Genomic DNA, 13814 nt, shown 5'->3' on the forward strand with positions numbered 1-13814 from the left:
ACATTCGATTCTACGTTGACCCACTAATCTTTTCCAGTCGTAAAATCGCGGGTGTGTTTTAATTCGAAAAATGCATTACTTGGATTGTAGATTGCCTGGACTAAATTATCAGTATCTTACTGATGGTCAGAAAAATTACTAATTATCAGTAATATTATACTGATGGTCAGAAAATATGCTGAAAATAATCTTATTAAATAGTTATTCCGATTTCAACATATAGTTACATAAACATGCTTATAATAAATAATTAATTACATATAATAAACATGTATATAGAATAATTATCAATATATATAGCTATAATAATAAGGTGGTCAGAACTAATTTGCAAATTTCCGGTCAGCAACTATACGCGAAATCTAATGTTGGGCGCTACTTTCTCCAGGGTCGATGTATGAATATAAAAAACAATGAGTGCTTACATTAGGGCGCGTATAGGTTAGCATTATACGACTGGTTACGGGGCGGCAAGGGTCGGGGATGGTTTTCCTGAGGTGTTGCAAATAATGCAACACTCTCAGGCAAAGCCTTGTAATGTACCGCATTACAGTATAAATTTGGAAAACGTTGTTGCCCATTATCTAATCAAAGATACAACCATACAAACAAACAAATTCAAACTAAAAACAAAGATACCATATTAATTAATTGCACAAACGAAGAAAATGTAAATACTATTGAAAAAACTCTAACAAGTAGATATACTCAACTATAAAAATTGAAATAAAAAAAAAATAAAGCCCACAATCAAGATACCAAGCATACATAAAGTATTTACAACAAATGTTAAAACATTGAGATAGATATTATGTGATCGGAAAAACCACTTTTCTTGCGACTTCCGCTACATCCGTTAACTCTCCGAGTTTACGCGCATCAATGCCAGACCGGAGGCATGTGTGTTTGCGTGAACGCAATACTGATGCCGGATTTGTCTGTTTGAGGGGTTAATTGGAGGATCTGGAAATGAGAAACGATGTGGCTTTACGACTTTTGGCTGACTATGAAATCGAAGACGTACGTGAGATAAGAGAGGTAGAGAGCTAAAAAGAGAGAGAGAAAAAGAGAGAAAGAGAAATGCGTGGCTCAACGAGGAAAAACGTTAACGCGTCTGAGACCAACATTGCGCGCCAACCCCTAGAAGCGCTCAACACGAGCAGTAGTGTTAACAACATGATTGTAACGGTTGTATGCGTGGCCGACCGTACAATATTCAATTAAAAGAATGAATTCGACAGTTGTGAATGCTTCCACAGCTTAATAATATATCAAAAATATATATATTAATCACACGCGAAATAACGGAAGATTGCAGATTAAGAAAAACTCGGAAATACGGTGATACTAACTTCGATCAACACTTGGATTTATTTAAAAAAGTACAAGAAAAGAAAAAGAAAATGAAATAAAAAAAACGAACGAAAATCAAAATCTAACTGGAAATTTGCCTGCTCATACCACTTCATCGCATTATGTACGTGATGGCGCTTCCTTGCACAGCGCGTAATAAAAACATCCGACTGTCGGCACACTGCGCGGCAACCGTCCTTCCATTAATCGTGTTCACTATAAAAACTATCTAGGGTTATATTGAGACTGGGATGAGTGTGGACGCGTCTTGTGTGAGTGCTGAGTATAACGCAAATTAAGAGAGAAGGAGAGCGGGAAGTGAAGAGAAAAGTGGAGAAAAGGTACAGGAGGAGTGGAAAGGGGTTTGGAGAAGAGAAAAAATGAGGGATACAAAGGGCGAAGGAAGTAAGGTGAGAAAAAAAATAAAGGGAGAAAGGATAGGTTAGGTTAGATAAGACAGAAGGCGGGAAAAGAGGAGCGTAGGAGAGGGATATAAAGGCGAAGACAAAGGGAATAAGAGAGAGAGTTAAGGCGGGAGCAAGGTGGAGAATTGGAATAGGAAACAGGAACGAGATGTTCATACCGCCAGGAACAGCGAAAGAGAGGGACGGTAAAGGGAATAAGAGGAAGGCAAAGGGGGTGAGAGGTAGAGAGAGCGAAGAGGGCCTGAGGGGAGGAAACAAGGAAGAAATGAGGCAGCTGAAAAGGTACAAAAGTGAAAGCGAGGGGAGTGGAACAGATGGGGATGAAGGAAATGAAATGGACAGAACATTGATAGGGGTGGGTGAGAGTAAAGGAGAAGGTAATGCAATTGAAAGAATACTAGCAGAAATGAGAGAACTGAGAAGAGAGGGGAGGAGAGAAAAAGAGGAACTGCTAAATGAAATGATGAGGCGAATGGAAGAGGCGGAAAAAAAAGGGAGGCAAAATGGGAGAGAGGGTTAGAAAAACTTAGAGAAGAATTAGAGAAAGATAGGGAGGAAAGGAAAAAAAGAGAAAGAGAAGAAAAAAGAAGACAAGAGAAGTGGGAAGAAAGAGTGAATGGATTGGAAGAAGAGATGAATAAGATGAAAAGATGCATGGAAGGAAAAGAGACAAGGGCAGAAGAAAAAGGAGTAGATAATAGGGATGAAATGGATCACATGAAGGAGAGGATGGATAGAGAAAGTAGGGTAAATAATATAATTGTAACGGATCTGGAGAGAGAACTGAAATGGGAAAAAAAAGGAGATGCAGAGGAATGGTTAAAGGACAGAATGGGAATTAAAGGGGAAATAATAAGCCTAAGGAGTATAGGAGGACAAGAAATAAAACAGAGGCAGGAAGGAATAGAGTATAGAAGGAAGAGGATGTGGCAAATTAAGTGTGCCTCATGGGAGCAAAAGGAGGGAATAATGAAGAAAAAAAGTGATCTAGGGGAGAAAAAAATATATATAGATCATGACTGGACGTGGAAACAGAGGAAAATAAGAGAGGAGGTAAGAAGAAAAGCAAGAGAATTGAAAAATAAGGGCAAGGAAGTTAAAATATGGCACAACGGGGTAAGAGCAGGGGAGGAAGAGTGGAGGTGGAATGAGAGAGAAGAAAGATTGACAAAGAAAGGAATGGAAGGGTTTCGGAAATAAAAGTGGGAGAGGAGAGAAGAGAGAAGAGGTGAAGGGAAGAAAAACGGTAAAAATGCTATTCTGGAATGTGGCGGGAATAAAGAGCCTGGAAGAAGAGGACTGGAAATACATTAGAAGTTTTGATATAGTAGGACTTACGGAGACATGGGTGAAAAGAGAAGAAGCAGAAATAGGAATAGGAAGAAATTTGAATGAGTATAACATTGAATGGAGGGACTCGAGAAGGGAAGGAAAAAGGGGTAGGTAGATAGGGGGTGGACTGATGGCAGTTAGAGAAAGACAAGGGACAATAAAGGTAAAATGGAAGAAAGAAAGGACAGAAGAAGTCATAGTAGGGGAAATAGAGATAGAGAGAGAGAAATGCACGGTTGCATCAGTCTACATGCAGCACAAGAAAAAAGAAAATTATGAGTACCTAACCGAAGAAATAGAGGAAAATAGAGGTAAAATATTAATAATAGGAGGAGACTTTAACTCTAGAACAGGAGGCGAAGGAAGAGAATGGGATAGCGAAGGACAGACAGAAGAAATAAAAACAAAGGATGGTATGATAAACGCAGAAGGGGAAGAGATGGTTAAATGGCTAGGAGAGACGGGATTAGTGATTATGAATGGAAAAAAAGAGGGAGATGAAGAGGGAGAAATTACATATATAGGAGCGAGAGGGATGTCGACGATTGACTATGTAATGGGAAATATAGGAGGGGAAGAGAGAGTGAAGAAAATGCAAATGGGAGAGAGAATCAATTCGGATCACCTACCAGTAGAAGTGAAGCTAGAAAACAGGGTTGAAGAAGAAGAAAACAGAGAAGAAGAAAGGTTAAGAGAAGACTGGAGCGAAGAAGGAATAAAAGAGTATCACAGATGGATAGGAGCAGTAGAAGGAACGGAAAAATGGGAAGAGATAAAAATTAAAGTGCAGAACGCAAAAAAGAAAATAAGGAGTAAAAAAGGAACAAGAAAAAGCTGGTGGAGAGAAGAATGTAAGGTAAAGAGAGACAAGGTAATGAATGCTCTGAAAGAACTAAGAAGAGGAATTGGGGATAGAAGCGGTTACCTGGAAGCAAAGAGGGAATATAGAGAGGAAATAAGAAAGGCAAAAGAAGAGGAAGGAAGGAAAGTGGCGGAGGAAATAAGCAAAGATAGAACGAGAAGGAAATTTTGGGAAAAAGTGAGCGGAGGAAAGAAAAAAAGAGCAAAAATAGATGAAAAAATAAGCAATGAGGAATGGCTAAAACACTTCAAGAAGCAGCTGGGAGAAAAAGAAAAGGACGACAATAAAAAAGAAGAAAGAGAAGAATGGGAAAGGGGGGAAAAAGAAGAAAGAGGGGAAATAGAAGTAAAAGAGGTAGTAGAGGTGATAAAGAGAATGAAAAAGAAAAAAGCAACAGGAGAAGATGGGATTGCAAATGAAGCGTGGATGGCTGGGACTGAAAGCCTAATAAATGACTTGACAAAATGTCTAAATAGAGTATGGAACGGAGAAGGATACCCGAAGGAATGGAGAAAGGGAATAATAATACCAGTATACAAGAAAGGAAAAAAAGAAGAAGTAAGCAATTATAGGGGTATAACGCTGATGGACACAGGATATAAGATTTATGCAGAAATAGTAAGGAAAAGACTAGATAGAGAGATAGAAGAAAAAGGAATACTAAGCGATACGCAAATGGGTTTCAGACTAAAAAGAGGAACAACAGACGCAATATACGTGCTAAAAACGGCAATAGGAAAAGAAATTAGGGAAAAAGGTGGGAAATTGTTTGTCTTCTTCGCTGACATGAAAGCAGCGTTTGACAAGATAAGAAGAAAGAAGATATGGGAAATAATGAAGGAAAAAGAAATAGATAAAAGAATCAGAAGAAGCATAGAAGAAATATACAAGGAAACAGGATGCAGAATAAAAATTAGAGGAGAGATAATAGGTGAATTCGACACAGAAAAGGGAGTGAGGCAAGGGTGCCCGCTGAGCACCACGCTATTTAATCTTGCCTTTGCGGAGTTAGAAGATAAAATGAGTAAAATTCAGGAAGGAGGAGTGGTAATAGGAAGAAAGAAAATTTGGACGATAGGATACGCGGATGATATAGTAATGATGGCAAATAATGAAAATGGGATGAAAGAGATGCTGAAAAAACTAAGGAGATTCTTAGAGGAAAGAGGGTTGGAATTAAACGTAGAAAAGTCAAAAATGATGAAATGTAAGAAAGGAGGAGGAAGAGGAAAGGAAGAAAGTTTTGAGTGGATAGGAAAGAAAATTGAAATGGTAAAAGAATATAACTATCTGGGATACATAATAAACAAAAATAATGGGAATAAGAGACATATAAAGAAAACAGAAGGTAAAATAAACATGGGACTAGGAAAAATATGGGGGTTGGGAGAAAGATTATTTAAAGAAAATTGGAAGCTAAGGATGAGGTTATTTGACGCGTTAGTGAAAAGCGTGATAATGTACGGAGCAGAAATATGGGGGTGGAAAAGATACGAGGAAATAGAAAGACTACAAATGAAATATATAAAATGGGTACTGGGCTTGGACAGAAACACACCGAGTTATCTGATAAAATGGGAAACAGGAAGAAAAGAAATAAAAGAAAAAGCAATGGAGAGAGCGATGAGATATGAAAATAAAATTAAAGAAGAGGGGGATGGAACAATAAAGAAAGAAGCATGGAGAGAAATGAAGAGAAATGAAGAGAAATGAAAGGAAAAGAGAAGAAAGAAATGAAAAAAAAGGAGAGAGAGAGAAGAAAGACTAGGGGAAAGTTAAAAATACAGAGAGAGAGAAGAAGGAGACGATGAAAGAGAAGAGTTCTGGGAAGAAGTAAGAGAAGAATTGAGGAAAAAAGAAGAAAAAGAAATGGAAGATAAGCTGGAAGAATCAAGATACACAAGAGAGTGGAAGGGGATAAAGGAAGAAATGAAGAAGTGTAGACTAAAAGAAATACAAAATGAAGGGGAAATAAGAGGCCTACAAATAAGAGAGAGGTTTAGGTTAGGGAACGAGACAAGAGGGAGTAGATACTGGGAAAAAAAAGAAAATAAGAAATGTAGAATGTGCCAAAAAGAAGAGGAAGATTGGAAACACATAGTAGAAAAATGCGAAATGACAAGAAAAGAAGGAGAAAAGTGGGAAGAAATAATAGTTGGGAGCAAAGATAAAATAGCATGGATGAGGGAACTAATGTGGAAAAGAAGAAGAAAAGAGGAAGAAAAAGAGAAAGAAAAAGAAAAGTGAAAAGAGAGAAGAAAGAAATTGGTAAGAGAGAACTGTAGTAAGCATAAGTGAAAGCAGAGGGAGTGGAGGAGATCGCAGAAAAGGTGTAAAAGCCTTAATACGGACAGGTGAGAAGTCCGGCTAGATAAGAAAGAAATAAAAATTCATAGAGTAAAGAAGCCAAAAGAAAAGATTAACGAAAATGGATGAAATTGAAAGGAAAATAACGAAGATAGAAAGAGACAGAAGAGTAGAAAAAGAAGACCTAGAAGAATGGATGGATATAGAAAGAAAAAAAAGAAGTGATCTGGAAAATAAGGTAAAAGAGTTGGAAAGAGAGACTAGGAACCAGGAAATAAGACTAAGAACAATTGAGGAAAACCAAAAAGAAAGCAGAAAAGAAAGAGATGAGAAGGGAGCAGAGGAGGAAGTGGAGAGAAAAAAAGAGAAAAACAAAAGAAAAAAAAGGAAGGTGGAAAGTGAGAGTGACGAATTACCAGGAGAGGAATGGGACGACTGGAAAAAAAGAATTCTGGTAGTGAAAAAGGGACCAAAATGGGAAGAAGGTGTAAAAATAGAAGAATGGTTTGAAAAGGTTCATAAAGTGAAAGTGAAACATGTAAAGGAATTGGGAGAAAGGCTGAAAGTTGAGTTTAATAGCAGAGAAGACAGAGACAAGATATGGGACCTGGAAAGAGAATTATACAGAGAAGGAAAAATGAGCTTAGACGAGTGGCTGTCCTTTGAAGAAAGAAAAGAGAGGGATGAAATGATAAGAGCAGCAAAGAAGGTCCTCAGTGCTTGCCAGGAAGCAGGAGTAGTAATGGATATCGTGGTAGAAAATAGAAGAATGATTATAAATGGGAGGACATACAGAAAGAGAGGAGGTAAGTACAGGAGGGAGAGAGAAAGAGAGAGGATGGGATAGAAGATGGAATGAAAGTGTGAGAAGAAAACGAAAAATGAAGGCAAATGGAAATGAAGAGGAGAAGGAAATACAAAGGACACTAACACAAACAAAAACTCAAACACACACACACATACGTCACACAGTAGAGAAATAAATTGTACTTGTAAATACTAATATGTAACATTTTTGTTGAATAAATCATATATATAAAAACTATCTAAAAGCCGACGCTGAGGATGAATATCCGTGTGACCACACAAGTGTGTTCGAAAAGAGTCATAAAAGAAAATCGGTGAGGCGCGCTACTTCCCAATCCAGCGATTACTGCCTTGCATTCTCCGCTTTGTTAGCTGATACGCGGCATCTATTGTCTCTCACTTCGTCTCTGTTCGCACTTGTTACGCTCATTAATTCCTTCGCCATTGTCTGTCCTACGCTGTCTCGTCTTCTACTTGACTTCATGAATCCGCTCGCCTGTTGCACCTCAAACAGAGAAAACAGTAATGGGGCACAATTACACTCAAAGACTGAAGGCGGTAAACGAAGAAACCATGAGAGCAACGAAAGAATCGGTAAACTACTTTTCTCCGTTACAGCCCCTCTCCTAAAACCATATACGAACCGTACAATGATGGCCTAGCAATTGTAATAGATTCACGTCAGGACCATCAGAGAGTAAGCCAAGGCATAATTACCCACTTGGTTGCAGCAAAAAGATACCGGTGGTCCACATGTTTGGATATTCTGGCAACTATTGAGGTGAAGATATTCCCCATTATAGCCATAACACCTACCGTGAATGAGGGAATGATCACCATCCGAACTTGCACCGGTCTGATTCTGTCGTTGCGGCGCTTGCATAGATGACGCGTCCTGCACAATTTCACCACTATTAGTAAAATTCTCATGGCTTCAAATATTGGAATATTGTGTCTGTGCCGGCTATGTTATCGTGTTCGCCATACACTGTTCATGCCCAGAGTCGCCGTTTGAATAATGCTCCAACGTAGGTGCTTCTGAGGTCTTTGCATCCTTCTTCTTCTTCTTGGACTTTGTTTTCCCTCACATATCTTAGCCACAAACACGGTACTTCCTACTGCATGATTCTTCTTCACTTTAACTCGATACGTGATATCCTAGATAAGCAAGTTATCCCTAAACGAGGTCTATTCAAAAAGTATCGCGAATTTTGTATGTCTTCAAAAATTATTTATTTATTCATCAATATCTATTTTATCTCCTTCAAAGTAATCTCCCTCGGATATAATGTACTTGTGCCAACGTTTTTTCCAATCCTTGAAGCACTTAAAAAAATCATTTTTTGTGATCTTATTCATTGTGATTTTGTTTCCTCCTTCGATGCCATCTTTATCTCCTTAATCATGGCGTAGCGTCGTCCTTTCATGAGCCTCTTCAGTTTTGGAAACAGGAAAAAGTCACAGAGGGCCAGGTTTGGAGAATACGGTGGCTATGGCACCATTACTGTGTTGTTTTTTGGCTAAATATTTGTGCACAAGCAACGAGCAGGGGCGTTATAATGGTGCAAAAGTCAGTTTTTGTTCTTCCACAAATCCGGACGTTTCTAGCGGATTACTTCGCGCAAATTGCGCTGAGCTTGCAGTTAATATTCCTTATTGACCATACTACCTTGGCGCAAGAACTGATGATACACCACGCTCCTATTATCAAAGAAAACTGTGAGCAAAACCTTCACGTTCGACCGAACTTGGTACGCTTTTTTCGATCTTGGCTCATGCGGCAACATCCATTGGGATGATTGAGTTTTGGTTTCCACATCATAATCATAAACCCATGACTCATCACCAGTTATGATACTCTGAAGCACATTTGGGTCGTCACGAACCGAGTCCAATAGCTCCTGAGTAACGTTAACGCGATGCTGTTTATGGCCGTAATTGAGCAGTTTTGACACGAATTTCGCAACGATCCGAATCATGCCCAAGTTATTAGTTAAAATCGAATGGCATGAGCCAATCGATATGTTTAGATCGTCAGAAACTTCTCTAACGGTGATTCGATGATTGGCCAATACTATCTTCTTCACTTTATCAATGTTTTCGTCTGTTGTTGACATGCTCGGGCGGCCGGCACTTTGTTCGCCGTTCACATCTTCTCGGCCCTCTGAGAATATTTTGTACCACCGATAATTGAATATGTAAAATATGAACATTAATACGTAGTACACTAAAAATATAGCAGACAGAGTAAAGCTATAGATTCTCCAAAATACAATCGATTTATGAACATTCAACGATTTTTCACTATAGAAATTCAATTCAATTTAAATTTCAATACAATTTTGAAATTCAGATGAAAACATTACAAAAGATTTTTTTACATTCGGTTACTTGTAAATCAAAAATAAATATATATATATATTTTTTATACTCATCCAAATAATAAAATTTTATGACTCATGTGTGTTGTGATGTATATGTAATTTTTCCAATTGAATTAAACACAGAGTGAAACTGAATATTTTCGAGACGATTCGAAGGATTTTTGCATATGTCAAATTGTTAATTTGCAAAAGTAAAAAAGTTGCTTAAAACTCGCTGGAAAAATTCAGACGTATGCTTTGGATGATTCTACGCATTTTTTGTTCTTATTAATTTATTCATCAACTGCACTATTTCCGAGGAAAAAATTCGTGAATATTTGGCAAAAATTTTTCGCTTCAGATGTCATTTTCTAGCCGCCATATTGAATTTCAAGATTCGGGAATCGACTGACTTTCAAGTACAATTAATTTTTGCACCCATAGTTGAAAGCAACAGTTCCGTCTTTAACGTTAATGCAAGAAAAACTTATAAAAAATGTATTAAAAAAAAAAGAGGCATCGAAATTTTGCACTTTTTTATTAATATCCCTATAATTAATTTTAAGGGGAAAAATTCGCAATTCTGAGACCAGAAATAGAATGTATGAAAAAAATTAGATAAAAATTGTTTATTTTGAATTTGTGGAATATGTGGTAGATTTAGGTCTGAAAACAGAGTTGTGATTTTTCTGTTTCAGGCGTTAATGGGTTAAGTATAACGGGTTGTTTACAAAAAATAATGAAAAATTCAAAAATATTTTTTTTCAATTTTTTCCCAACAGAAAATTCGTCAATATTGAAGTCTTTCTTCAACCATCAGTGCACCAAAATTATTGAACATAATTAGTATATAAATGTTGATTTCTATGAAATTCAGATTTCACAAAAAAAGTATAATAAATTTAGAAAAACTTTTAGAAATATTTCATGAAATCTCTGTGTATAATGTTTTATTCATTTTCATTATTGGATATATAAATGTATATTTATATATATCAGTGCAAAAAAACTATAAAAACGTTGCAAGTAAATTTTTATATTTCTTGAAATATTTTGGAAAAGACCGATCGTTCTGCTGTGGCATGCTACGGCAGCATGCTGCGACAGAACGCTGCAGTCAGTATGTTTACTTAGGACTAAGGCAGCGATTATAAACGCATGAATCAAAGTGAGAAAACGTGAAGGGAAAAGATAGGGAAACAAAGCGAGTGAAGTCATAGCGAGGCCCAGGAGAATCAGTCAGAAGTTAGCGCCCGATTAAAAAGGCTACATTTATTTTCTCTAACAGTAATTTTTTCTTAATATTCACTGTTACGTACGTTCCATTATGTTATAATTATATTTTACGATTAAGATTTCGCTCTCGAGAATTCCGTTCGGACATAGTAATAAAACACTATAGCTAGCAGTATTCGTGTGCGCGACTCGGTGGGAATGAGCGGCAGAGGCTGTGCTTAGCTAGGTAATACGAGCCGATACGAGAAGCGTAAACGTCTAAAGCATATGTGCGAGAGAGAGACGGAATGCGAGGAACAAAGAATATATAATAAACCGGTGAAAACGACGAAGGGAGATTAGTCAGTCAGGACTGAGCGCTAGAGCAACTAGGCCGCAATATTTCCGAATTCAGAGTTCATCTCGCCAATTGAAATTTAAATTTAGTTTGATTTGTTCGAGTTATCCCGCATTATTCTTTTACTTAATTAAAAGTTGAGTTCAGTTTGAGTGTTAATAAAAGGCAAAGAAATACTTTATTTAAAAAAATAAGTGAGTACCATATTGTTTATAGATAATAGACAACGCGAGGCGAAGAACACGCGTCTATATATATATATATATATATATATATATATATATATCTTTTTTTTCGCTCTATCATTTATTCATGTACTTAAGCTTTACAAAATAAATTTTATAAGTACTATTAAACGCGCTTGAGTATATCCATATGCTTCCCCGTTATTGCTTATTTTATATACAACCGATTACGGATAAACATATACGAATATTCCGATCGTATATCTCACGATCGCGGTATCGGAAGCCCGAATTCAAATCAACGAAGACTTCGTTATTGACGCGCGAACGGGACGGGGTGCCCGAGAGCCTGATTGCCGCCCGAGTCAAAGGCCGCTCGGCTGTTGAAAGGCCTTCGTACGGGACAAACTCGCCTCGCGCGAGTTGTCACCCATCATTCACATATAATTCTACATCTAGTATTAAATTTATTGGATTATGATAAATAGGAAGTATTACATTGAATATTAATACAGTATCGAATGTATTGAATTTACTGGATAAATCAAACTGAATTCATTCAATTCTACTGCATTCACTTGAATTTATTGGACCTGTGGAAAAAGGACACTTTTCAGCGATAGAATATATATATATATTTATTTATTTATTTATTTATTACCAAACCCAAAGGAAATTTTAACTAAAGAAGTAAGTACCTATTTAATGTTTTATTGTAATAGACTTTGCACGGCGAAATTCATATCTATCTTTCTCTCTCTTTCTTTGAGTTTTATTATTATTGCGTATAGCTATAAGCTGAGTGTTATCCACGTGTTTGTGCATACGAAATTATTGATTATAAACTAAATAGAACCACCTAATTTTATATAATTAAATTTATAAAATTCTGATTTTTCTTGTTTATCCTTGCTGTCTAATAAAACGAGAAATTTAGATATTTCAATACGTGTTTCTGAATTTATTAAGGTTATACCCGAATTCCTTCTTTTCACTATTCGGTTTCGGTATTCGTCAGTAACCCAATAGGAAACAATAAAACCTGTAAATTTGGATCCCAATCTCATGCGGTCCTTTTATAACTAAATATCGTACAATAGAAGCACAGACGGGCCGGGGTGCCTTGGAGACCGCCCGAGTCCGAGGCTGCTAAAAAGGCTTACGTTCTACGGTTCGCTTGAAGCGAATCCGCCTCTATCAAGTTTATTGATCCCTTTGAAATATTAGGATTTGTTGAAGTTTGTAAAATAGATATTCGTTCCTTTAATCACCTCCTCTTTTAAATAAAATCTTTTCCCCGCCAGTCATTTTTTCATATTAGGGAACTAATAATAGTCCGAACCACCTGTAATGGTTTAACTCGAACTCTTTTCTAGATAGTTGATAAAGATTATTCCATACGAATCCCAAAAGACAGTCGCCAATACTTTCCCGGCCGAAGATGCAGATAATGCAGATTCCCTTGGCAACTCATTGTTTAGGCTGTTCTTTGATCTCAAGAGTGTAGTGATATAGGCTTGAAGTTCTGCGGAGTTTGCTAAAACATCTGTAAGCCATTCTTGCAACACTTCATACGATCTCTTCTTTGGTTAATCGTGAGCAATCGTAGCATTCACTTAGCGGATAGCTTTTTTGTTCAGATGTTGGTAGTAATATTATGTACCTGTTCGTTCGAGATACATACAACACTAGCAATCTTACGCACCTTCATTCTTCTGTCAGCCATCACCATATCATGGATTTTATCAATGATTTCTGGCGAGATGAGCATTCAGAACTTCCAGCTTCTTTTGTGCTCGTATGGCCACTCCGAAAATTTTGAAACCACTTATAAACCGTTTTAATTAAAAGTGCACAATCACCATAATATTAATCAAGCTTCTGTTTAGTCTTCTGAGGTGTTTCCTTTAATAAAATAATGTTTAATTAACATACGAAATTCTTTTTCGTCCATGTATTTAAAACCACTCAATTTCTTTGATTCAAACGAATATTAAACACAAAGTAACAAACCTCCTGGCTGAAATTTGGTGTGTGCTCTTCCAAAATATGCTACTAACTGAAAATAACCTCGATACCCATCAGTAGCGCTATCTCACTCACTTTCCACGGACTTTTCAAAATTTAATAAAAATTTATCATGACGTCAATTCGATTAAAACGTAGGGATTCGTGTAATATAATCTGGAGAATGAGAAATTGAATAATACAATAAATTTGATTAGCTAATGTCTCAATGTAAATTAAAGTATTTCTTTCTCGACTATTTAGAGAAAAGTATCAGTGATTAATTCACGAAAAACTTTTTTACACAATGTAATCTTTATTTAAATCAAGTTTTTCAGAATAAAAATTATTTTCTAGTAAAACACGATAACTTCTTAGAAAAGGATTTCATAGTGAACTATTCTAAGTCTTCATAATAAAACTTAGTTATATCAGCGATTCTAGTACATCATTTCAACTCAATTATATTTAAAGAGTGTCAACCTCATTTTTCTTATGAAGAAGAATGTTTGAGGTCTTGTAACAAAACTCGATCCTTTGTTACCAATTCTTTGCGGGGTAAGTGAGGCACTTCCGCTCAAGGCAATTGAGGGAGAAGAA

Source organism: Phymastichus coffea, unplaced genomic scaffold, assembly GCF_024137745.1.
Source record: "Phymastichus coffea isolate CEN01 unplaced genomic scaffold, Cenicafe_Pcof_1.1 PCOF00010, whole genome shotgun sequence".
NCBI lineage: Eukaryota > Metazoa > Arthropoda > Insecta > Hymenoptera > Eulophidae > Phymastichus > Phymastichus coffea.